This window comes from Branchiostoma belcheri, unplaced genomic scaffold (assembly GCF_001625305.1).
Source record: "Branchiostoma belcheri isolate BF01 breed outbred unplaced genomic scaffold, Haploidv18h27 scaffold272, whole genome shotgun sequence".
NCBI lineage: Eukaryota > Metazoa > Chordata > Leptocardii > Amphioxiformes > Branchiostomatidae > Branchiostoma > Branchiostoma belcheri.
The window spans coordinates 127,117-139,025 of NW_017803879.1; the positions used below are offsets into that span (position 1 = coordinate 127,117).

Here is an 11,909-nt window from a genome sequence, read left to right on the forward strand (position 1 = left end):
GAGCCAATGAGAACAGGTATCGGGACACTGGGAGCAGATTCTGGATTTGTTAAAGTGGTTGCATGAGGAGATATTATTGTAGTTTTTGTTTTGTCTGCAGGACATACAGTTGGGACAGCATTGGATCTGAAGTACCAGTGATAGTGTGAGTTGTGAGAGGTTACTTGGATAGAGGGAGCCGATGTTGATATGGTTGACTCTTCACATCCCAATTCATTCCATTTGACCCTTACAAGCTTCCGTCCCTGAACTTTGGCGGGTTTGGCACACGTTATCTGGGTTTCAAATGCATCGATTAGTTTGACGGGAGCCATCCTACAGTCACACTGCCAGGGGTTCCCGTGAAGTTCTATTTTTTAGCAACTTGGGACATGCATAAAACTGACGGGGGAATGGCCGACATGTTGTTGTTCTGAAGTATCACATGACCCCCCCCCAGACCTTGAAATGCACCAATATGGATGGTAGTTATCTGGTTGTCTTTCAGCCACAACTCTTCTAGATTGTGCAGATTTGCAAATGCACCAGAATAGATGGAAGTTATCTGGTTTTCATGCAGTAACAACACTTCTAGCAAGGGCAGATTTCCAAATGTACTAGATTGGATGGAAGTTAACTGGTTTTTGGACAGGTCCAGGATATGCAGCTGGTCATATTAGCAATTGTACCAGAATGGATGGAAGTTAACTGGTTTTTATTCAGAAACAACTCTTTTAGTCAGGGCAAATTTGCAAATGCACCAGGATGGATGGTAGTTACCTGGTTTCCGTCCAGCCACAAGTATCTTAGCCCGGGCATATATGGAAATTCACCAGATTGGATGGTAGTTATTTGGTTTTCTGACAGCATCAAACTTGATAGCTTGGGCAGATTTGCAAATGTATTAGATTGCAATTGGCTGGTAGTTATCTGGTTGTTGAACAGGTACAACGATTGTAGCTTGGGCAGACTTGCAAATACGCCATCTTCAATCTTTATCTGGTTAACTTCTAGGCACAAAGTACACAAATTCTTATACCTAAACAGGTCAGACTGCTTTACAGTTTTAATACGGTTATAGATTAAAACTAACTCAGAGATGGATGTTGGGAGGTTCTGAGGGATGCGGTCGAGGCCCTTACTGCAGTGTGATGATGGGTTATCACAGAGGCGGCAGCAATAACCTTCTTCTGTCGTGTTGAGTTCCTTCAGGATGATGAGAAAGAAAATCAGCAAGTGTCGCTGCTTTCTTCCCATGGTATCCTGTCACCTAAACAGAACGGCAGGATTATCATTTTACAGTTCATACCGACCCAATGCCCTGGACCTCAAACAAGACTGAGTCAACAAATCAGCAGTGACAGACCCCATCATGAGAAATTACTCTTATCTCCATTTAATATGTAAATCTTATGTATGGTGATGATCAGCTGTAAATGGCTTACATTTAATATCCTGCTCATTATCAAAAATATCTATGCAAAGTATTTACATAATAACTACATAATAACATTCAACACCCTGGTGAAAACCTTATATTTGGCATGGACATAGATATCGCTGTTTTTTTGGAAGCTAGAGGCTAATTTTCAGGTTTCATGCACAACAAAACTTCCACGATCGCATACCTTCATTAAATTATGTTGACCGTTCAAACGGACTAATCATACATTTTTAAAGGTTATTATGCAAATCATAAAATCCTCATTTGCATTAATAATATATGTCACACGTGTTTCATAGCCTATTTATCGAACACGGCAGATTTAAAGAATTTCGTCATTAATCATGCAAATCAGATCCTCATTTGCATACGTTTACTTTTGGTATGTCAAACATTGCAATTCTTGGCTTGGCTTCGTATCCGAACATTGTAAAACATTGCAATTAATTTGTATGTAATTAGCATACAATCACAACCACCCGTCAACCAGTTTTTTTTAGTTATCCTCTCTCGAAGATTTTTAGAAAACGACCTGCAGTTCTAGCACAATCTGCTATGGAAGCTAAACTCACACGGCTTGTTTCCGAGCACAAGAGCCACGTACCATCCAAAATTCATGACCCTAGCAATACCGGACATTCTGCTGAAGTACCAAGGAAAGCCACTAGGGGGCCTAAAATTTAACCTTTTCCATTTTTCGTCACACCCTACCAACTCACTAAGTATTTTACCAATCCATCTAGCCATTCTTGAGATATTTTGTGGACCAACAAAATGACAAACGCAACTGAAAATATAACCGCCATAAAATTTCATAAGTAACAAGAGTTCCACGATCTCATACCTTCGCCAAATGATGTTAACCCTTGTGGTTGACGAATTGATTTTGCACATAAGAGCCTCATTTGCAAGGATTATATCAGTTAATCATATTCTCCACCCAATGACAGCCTTATCTTAACAAAAAGGCTATTCTAGCACTTCCTCTAGAACTTCCAAATGTGGCAAGTATGACATTTCCAGCAGTTACAACTATAAAATTATAAAAATTGCCATTAATTATGCAAATTAGGTCTTCATTTACATAATCTATATCCTCAGATTTTTTTTCGTTCTCAATTACATGTCACAAGTGTTTCATAGTCCTATTATTGAACAAAGCAGATTTATAGAATTTCCTCATTAATTATGCAAATTTGTTCCTGATTTGCATAATGGTCATCTGATTATGTCAAGCATCACTTCAACTACCTACCAAAAATCACGACAATCCGTCAACCGGTTCTTGAGTTATCCTACTTCGAAAATTTTACATCAAATGCTCCTGCACTTCTTCCCTTCACTCATGTCACTTCTTCCCTACCCCAAGAGCTATCTACCAACCAAAATTCGTGACCCTAGCATGTCCAGATCGTGAAATATCAGAACAGGAAGTTCTGCTGCAGTACCAACAAAAGTCGCCAGGGGACCAGAATCTAATCATTTCTAGGTCTCATCAAGACCTACCCACCTACCAAGTTTCATGACAATGCATATTAAGCTTCTTGAGTTATGCTGTTCACAAACGGACAAACGGACAAGCGCTACTGAAAACATAACCTGAGAAGGTAATTAACTTGGACAGGGCGTAAAAAGAGTTACCTATTGTAAACTGTCAGACATGTACCTTTTAAGGCAGTCACGGTAGCTTCATTTCACACTGTCTGGGTAGGAACTGGAGCTAGGGTTACACTGATGCTCTTGTAGAGTGTGTCCTCCGTAGGTAGCTGATGTTTGATGCTGTTGACAAAAAATTCAAGTCAATCCATGCGCACACTCAGTCACGTTGATTGTCTGAAAAGTGCGCATGCTTTCCCGGATTAAATTCGAAGACATAACGAGTGCAGTGCTTTTTTGTATGAAGAGAATTGAGATGAATTTGTATGTAGAGATGAAAAGAGCTGGGTGATTTTTGGACAAAGAGAAGTTCGGTGCTTTGGGGGATCAGGATATTGAAAGAGCGTTGTTTTTGTACGAATAGAGTTGAGATAGAAACAAGAAAAGTATGCCGTCTGTCAGTAGTTCATCTGTAATACCGTGTGACAAACAACCGACGATTAGTCTTATACACGTGACAAAGTTGGGATGGAGTTGATTGTCTGAACGGTGCTTTCTCTGATGAATTCAAAGAGGTAAAACGTTCGGTGCTGTTTGAGTGAATAAAAGTGCAAGACTTTCTTGAACATGGAAACAAAACATGCGGCGTTTTTTTCATAAAGAGGTCTGCGGTGACTTAGGAGCAAAGAGAAGATTACGACAACTTCAAACATTTCATCTTGATCACGGACATGAATGATATTTTTGCGCTAATGCAAGTATTGAGGCTGAACTGCAGCACTGCAAACAAGCGAAAGTAGATATAGAAACTTTATTTTTCCGTTTGAGACTTACTCAGTAGACACTAACATTAGCAACAAGACAAGGTTTCATCTTGTAGACATTATGAAGTTTTAGCTCCACCAATAATGTCTGATGTTACCATCCATTTCGAAGACAAAGAAATAAGATCTTGTTTGTTCGTTCGTTTGTTTGTTTGTTTCTTTATTCTCCATTAGTGTGATTTTCACAATACTCTTCCATGAGTCCGTAGTCAGATAAGTAGTTGTACCATCGCAAACCAGGGCATGTCCCTACTTTTTTTTCGTAAGGTGTGGTGGGTTCTTTAACGTGCGAGGGATGTGACTCTCCCTATACACGGGACCTCAATTCAACGTCCTATCCGAGGGACGTCCCTAACCAAAGCTAGGTAGCTAGTCATTTTCATCTCAGTGAAGTGAGGAAATTCGTGTAAATGGCACAAGATCGGTGACGAGGTATGATTCGAACACGGACCCTCTTTGTTCAAGGCCGAATTTCTGCCGTTACGCCACACGACCCAATTTCTTCATGTTTAAATGTTTTCTCCATTATTTTTGTCCCCTCCATAAAGAGCATATATATTCAACAAGAAGACAGAATTTAAAGGATACGTCATTGCTAAGGCGTACATCAAACCGCTGAATACCCACGCTGAATGGCCACATAACTGTGATGGGCACGTCTAATGAAGAATTAAATAAAATATAAATGTCGATAGCAAGGAATTGCAAACAAAAACTAAGCAGATTAAGCAATCCAATCCAAGATCTTCCCTTAAATTCCTCTTTCCTCACTTCGCACAGGTGAAAATGAGCATTGTCCTGTCATGTATTTGTCCCCTGTGTTGGTGGTGGCATTAATATATGTTGATAAAACTTAAGTGTGCCGTCACCACGTCTGGTAATTACATGTTGGAATAGAAAAAAAATTCCTCTCCCTAAACGTGAATTCCATAGGAATTGCAAATGATCGCACACAAGAGCATGTAATGTGGCACTGACTTTCCGAAACAATATTTGTGTTGACAGCTGTCTACACCTAGTCGAAACTGAGAAACGCCAAAATCTCCCGCTTTAACATCTGCTTAGAAAATCATACCTTGATTAAAGCATAGCAACCTGTCACACACCGATTTAACTGATCGTCATCAACTGGCAGACTCATACCTTTTGGTACTTTCTGCGTAGGAAATCGTCCTAAAAATGCTTCAGGCACAGATTGCTGTTGTTGTTGTAGGGTGTGCCAGCTTCCTTTCGCAGCTGATCCGCCATGTATAGTGACAAACAACCAAAGACAATTGTTACGTACATGGTTGGGTTGATTGTCTGAACGGTGAACACGTGCCTTTTTGGACGAAAAGACCAAAGGTGCTTTTGGGATTAAGAACTTTACTTTCTTGGACGGATAGATGTAAAGTGAGATCTTGGGAGATCAAAGGATTTTGCGTTGCTTTTTGGATTACGAAGTGTGCGATGCTTTGTTAGTTAAAAAGTTGCGCGATGCTTTTTGGATAAAGGAAATTGCAGAACTTTATCAGACAGAGGCAGGGGGATTTGCCAGAAACTTCCCTGTAATTCTAATATTCTCCGCGAGGGATCAAATCCGCAACAAATGGCAGACTCATACCTTTTGGTGATTTCTGGGAAGGAAATCGTCCTAAAAAGGCCTGTGGCACAGGTTGCTGCTGTTGTTGTAGTGATCGCAGCTGATTCGCAATGTATAGTGACAAACATGGTTGGGTTACATGGTTGGATTGATTGTCTGAACCGTGCACACGTGCCTTTTTGGACGAAGAGGAAAGACGCAAGGTGCTTTTGGGATTAAGAGCTCTGCTTCCTTGGACGGATAGATGTAAAGTGAGATCTTGGGAGATCAAAGGATTTTGCGTTGATCTTTTTAATTGCAAAGTGTGAGGTGCTTTCTTAGTTAAAGATTTGCGCAATGCTTTTCGAATAAAGAAAGTTGCAGTATTCTATCGGACAGAGACAAGGGATTTCGGCAGAAACTTTTCTGTAATTCTAATATAAGCCGTAAGGGGAATCAAACTAACAAAACTTCATCCTGACACAAAAAGCTAGAATCAAACCTATGGCATATCCGGAAAAGATACAAAATGTTATGCTGCAGTACCAATGTCAGCCACTAGGAGGCCCACATTTTAGCTCGAAAACAATTCTTTACCCCTAAATCATTAAGTCTCACGCTGTTATACGTTCTAATTCTGTGAAGCCTTCCGAGAGGGAAAATCGTAGTTACGATAGACGTAAACATTATTTTAAATATATTGTAGCCTCGCTTGGAAAAGTGTCAAGGTAATTCTGGTCCTGGTTCTGTCAAAATTTGTCCCAAAAGTATGACGCCCCTAAATAAAAGCATCACGGCACCTGTTACCTATGTTAGCACTAATCTCCAGGCAGATGTTGGGTGTGTAAGATTCTTAACGTTTCCTGGCCTAACTCACAGCTGTCTATTAGTAGCCAACCGTCAGAAAATATCCACCTTAACACCTGCTTAGAAAATGAGACCTGGATTGGACACAGGAGACTATTTGCACAGCATATGCAGGTTAAATGGCCATCCACTGAGAGGCACGTACCTTTTCAGCCAGTAGAAACAGCTTCAGAAGGCACTTGCTGGGCTGGAACTCCTGTAGAATGGTTGTTGTTTTTCTTACAGGATGTGTTCTCCTCGGTAGCTGATTAGTAATGCCGTGTGAGAAAAAACCCAAGATTAGTCTTACGTACATGGTGGAGTTGATTGTCTGGACAATAAACTCCTAGACTTTGGAAAGGATATAGTGCCTTCCAGATGAGGAGAAGAAAAGCGCGGTGATTTTTGTACTTTTGTTTGGACGAAGAGAGTTGCGGTGCTTTTTAGACAAAGAGAAGTAAAGTTCGGGGATTTCTGGATAAAGAAGAGTGGCGCTTTTATTGATAAAGAAGCCTGCTGTAGTTTTCGGCAAGGACTAGCTCGATGCTTTCTTGGATCATAAAGATTAGTGCAACTCATTTATAGATAAAGACAGTTGTGTTGATTTTTGCATGGAGACGTGAAAAGTACGGTGCTGGGTTTGATCCGGAGGGGAAATGTGCTGTGCTTTTCTGAACGAAGCAAAGTGTGGTGTCAGAATAGTTATCATTTGACCTGTATTGAGATTTTTTTAAAACTCTGGTGAGAGATTTGACAGTGGCTGCACTGAAAAGATATATACGTTTATATAAATAGAAATGATAGGGGTTTTGGAAAGACCACTTTTTTTGAACAATATATGTTTTCATATGATATGGAATTATATGTATGTAAGATATATATATTGTTTTGAAGTATATATATATATATATATATATATATATATATATATATATATATATATATATATATATATATATATATATATTATATATATATATATATATATATATATATATCAATCTATCAATCACCTCGGTGATTGAAGGGCGTTTACAAGGTAGATGCAAAGCTGTGTGTCGAGACCGGGAGTGGAAGACTAAGGGGAAGGTTACTATATTGGACAACGATGGCGCTAATCGCTACTCTCTGTGCTGTATTTCTGCTGGCTGAGCTGTCGTCTAGCTCCCAGGTCCAACTCCATCCTGACCTTTTAGTTTGGGTGAAAATGTGATGGAAATACCGGATGCGCCAGTTGGTAGCACGGTGGTGCGACTGAGAGATCCTCTTGTTGCCGCCAGCCGGGTTAGTTCTGCAGACGACGCCAACGGGATGGTTTGGTCAGTCAACATCACCACAGGGGACGCTTGGGGACGGTTTGGGGTTCGCGCTGAGGACTGGGCGGTGGTCGTAGCGGCTCCGCTGGACTCCAAGTTGTACCCGCGGTACAACCTGACAGTGGAACTGACAAACACCGGGAACGAGAACGTCTTGTACGTGACCCTCATCATCGTAGTCACAGACGTGCCTGAATACCCGCCATTCTATAACAAACAGTGTGAGACGCCAGTCCTTCTGGATAAAGAGACCTGTGAGAATTGTACTTTAATTAGCAGTGACGGACATTATGGTTCAGTTAACGGTTATTTATTTGCGGAGTACGGAGAATTTCTTGAGTTCCCTATGACGAGACAATATCCCGCTAACTTTGTATTGAAAAGCGATTGTTCCTTACGATTTGCTGTCAGCACAAAGACAATGGATAGAGACGGGGGTCTCGGAGACGGGGGTCTCGGAGACGGGGGTCTCGGAGACGGGGGTCTCGGAGACGGGGGTCTCGGAGACTCTCATCACCGGGGTCTCATCACCTCGGTGATTGAAGGACGTTTACAAGGTAGAGGCGAAGCTGAATGTCGCGACCGGGAGTGGAAGACTAAAGGGAAGGTTACTATATTGGACCTTTCTCTGGATGACGACTTGCCTCAGTGGGTAGTAAACGGTGAGTTCCAAGGGGAGGAAAATCCCCGCTATAGCGACGGTCACAACCCGCCGTACGTGCTTTTTCTCCGTACGTTTTTTTGGAGGCTACGTCTGCTACGTTTTTTCTGAAAACGTGGGGAAGGAGTGGCGTCTACGCACGTCACTCGCACGGTTGCACAAAGTGTAAGAGTGTGGTCTGAACGGAAAGTCTGACCGTGAGCGGTTACGTGCATCGTACGTTGCGCAAGTGGTAAGTGAGTTGTACGTGCTTACAACGTACGATCTCTGTGCGATTGCAACTTTACCGTAAGGAGGCCGTACTCACACGTGCTTCTTCCGCACGGCACGTACGGGGCACGCGCATCGCTCGTACTCGCACGCACGGGTGGTGAATCCGCAGACCGCACGTAGAAAAAGTTTTACATGCAATTAAAGTTCTACGGCGTGTCTGTGTGCTCCCAAATCCGTAGGATTCCGTACGGAGGCGGTACTCACCACGCACGGATGCCCTACGTTTGCCCACGTTTTTGCACGTAGACAGCACGCAGAAGCACGTACATGTACGGCGGGTTGTGACCGTCGCTTATGTTATGGCCGTTGAGTTAAACGAGATGTGGTCCACATCACCATACTGGTTTCGCTGTGGAGCTAATGTCACGTTGGGGGATAAGGGGGGGGGGAACAGTTCTATTTGAGTGGACATTTTAGTACAACTTTACAGGGTGTCCTGGTGGATTGTACGGTATGTATTGTGACAGGGACTGTGTGTGTGAGAACGGCGCCCGGTGCCATGGGTTTAACGGTGCGTGTGAGTGCCGCCCGGGCTGGAGAGGGAGGGCCTGTGATATTCCCTGGCCCGAAGTCGCCATCGTGGTAGAGACACCTGGCGATTCAGTTGTGAAGTACATCGGTACCAATCTGACTTTAACCTGCCTGGCTCCTCATATTCACGTGGCAAACATGACTTGGCTTTATCAAACAGGAAAAACAAACAACGACACAAAAATCATTGACAAAGGGACAGCCCAGAACAGTTCTATCAGCTTTCGGCCGATACTAGAATCAGCTAGCGGCAAATATAGCTGTATGGTACAGGCTGAGGATGGTCAGCTTTTCAATGCGACTTTCGTACTAAACGCCACCGAATGCCGACCCAACTATTATGGGGAAGTTTGCAGACAAGTGTGTGACTGTGAGTACGGAGGGACGTGTGACAGGTGGGCGGGGTGTCTGTGTCTTGCAGGCCGTCGCGGAGACAGGTGTGAGCACGAGTGCGCCCCTGGCACGTTCGGAAGGAACTGCAGCATGAGGTGTTACTGCGAAAACAACGCTTTGTGTGATCCAGTCAATGGCAGCTGTATTTGTGCTGAAGGTCAGTCGGGCGAGTTTTGTCAGAACGTCTCCATTCCTGGGAACAACAATAAAGTCGCTGATGTAGTGTTGTCGTCCGTTATTCCGGCCATTGTGGTAATCGCCTGCATCGTCACTGGAATCCTGTTGAGACGGGGTCACCGACAGGCAAAAGTTGCCAAAGTTGACTCAGAAATGACGTCCGTCGTAACAACCCTTTCATCATGGGAACTAGACAGAGAGGACATTCGCTTCGAGCACATGATCGGGGAGGGAGAGTTCGGCCATGTCGTACGGGCAGGGCTGCGCGTGCCGGAAGGGTACGAGGTTCTGTTCACCGCTAAAAGTATCCGGCCTGACCGCATGACGGCGTCTGCTGTCTTACGACGAGAAATGGACATTCTCGCCAGAATCCACGTGGAGGACAAAGAGGGGCACCCGAACGTGGTGAAGCTTTACGGCGTTCTGACTAACTCAGAGCCTCAGTGTTACTTATTACGATGCAATGTACAGACACACAATGTCCTTCTGATGGCAGAATCTTATCAAGTTTACTTGATGAAAATGAGGGAATCATTCAGATGACAGTCTACCTGAATATTTGGAAGATAGCAGGTTTAGGAGTGGTGATTCTTTGGTAGAAGTAGACGCTGTGCCAATCTCACTCACTCACTCAAGTCCGCATGCTCCTAGGAGCGTAGCGCCCCGGCAAACTGTCCTCCAAGCACTTCTGTTCTGCGCCGCTGCCCAGGCTGTAGTTAGGTTGTGGCCTGCTGCTCTCAGGTCTGATGACAGGACATCCAGCCACTTCTGTCTGGGCCTGCCCCTGGGTCGGGTCCAGTTTGTAGGTGTGGGTCCCAGCAGTAGTCTGGGGGCGGAGATGATCTGGCGAGGTGGCCGAAGAGTCGGAGGCGAGCAGCTCGAATCTTCTGGGAGACTGGAGGCTGGTTTGTTGACCGGCGTAGGGCGATGTTGGTGGCACGGTCATACCACCTGATCCCCAGAATCCTGCGCAAACATTTGGCATCGAAGGCATCTAATTGCCGGTCCTGTGTGGACGTCAGAGTCCATGCTTCAGCACCATACAATTGGATGGAGAGGACTAGACTGTTGTAGAGCCTGAGCTTGGTGTGCACTGACAGCCGTCTGTCGGACCAGATCTTACTGAGGTTGGCCATCGCTGTGGCGGCCCGGCCAACACGGATCCTGATATCAGCCGTGCTGTTGCAGTCGGAGGTGATCGCTTATTCTCATTGTTGTTGTTTTTATTTCAGGACATGCATAGGCAACAGGCAGGAGTCTCACCACTACTGTACAGTGACTTTCTGACCATCCGCAGTCAAACTAGTCTGTGTAACGCAAAGTCTGCCGTCCGCGGCTTTAGTGGCCCCTCCCCGCATTCGGTGGCCGGCTGGATGTTGGGCGGCCGGCAACCGTTAAGCAATTTAATCAGGCTACAGTCAAACTAAACCGGCAAAACGTAAGACCGGCAATCATACCACTGGTTTAGATCAGCATTTTTTTTAATCAAATGTTCTCACAAGTTGAATCTACACAGCAGAATAGAATGAAGCAGTACTGTACAATGGTAGTCACACTTGTTTCCATACGGAATATTGCCAACACAATGTCCTTCTGATGGCAGAATCATGTCAAGTTTACTTGATGAAAATGAGAAAACATTCAGATGTAAGTTTTCCTGAATATTTCAAAGGTAGCAAGTTTAGAAATTGTGATTCTGTGGTAGAAGTAGACGATGTGTCAATACAATATTCATATTTTTCATTACTTTTATCATTGTTGTTATTTACAACGACACATTGTACAGGTACACAATGTCCTTCTGTTATGTTATGCAATGTTATTCTGATGATTGAATCATATCACGTTTACTTGGGAAAAATTTGGCAACACTCGAATTTAGTGAACTTTGAGAAGAAAACACCTGGAACAAGTCAGCAATGATGGTTCTGTGATGGAAGGAAAGGCTTACGGTGCCGATATAATGGGTTATTAGTACGAAGCATCTAAGTATAGGATTTAATCGCCAGTATGTCAAAGAATTTCAATTGTACATCAATGAAGTCAGCAGATTTGTAATTGACGTGCTATGTGCGTTGATGGCGTTTAAACATGACTGTAACAATGTAGTTTTAATACCACTGTAACAATCAAGACTGTAATAAGGTAACAGTTTAATATCACTGTTAGATGCTGTAATATGTTATAATTTAGAGCTATTAGGGTGTGTATCATCTTACGTCGATGAAGGTTAGACATCCAGGTAATACAATACGCCAAAAAGCGGTTACTCAAGCAACTGGATATGATTTTGGAAACGGTCAGACGT

The 11,909-nt window shown here is 43.4% G+C and overlaps 1 pseudogene; it reads left to right on the forward strand.

Moving 5' to 3' along the window:
• Window positions 1-7,462: 7,462 nt before the first annotated feature.
• Window positions 7,463-10,144, forward strand: LOC109472403 (annotated as a pseudogene).
• The last annotated feature ends 1,765 nt before the right edge of the window (window positions 10,145-11,909 follow it).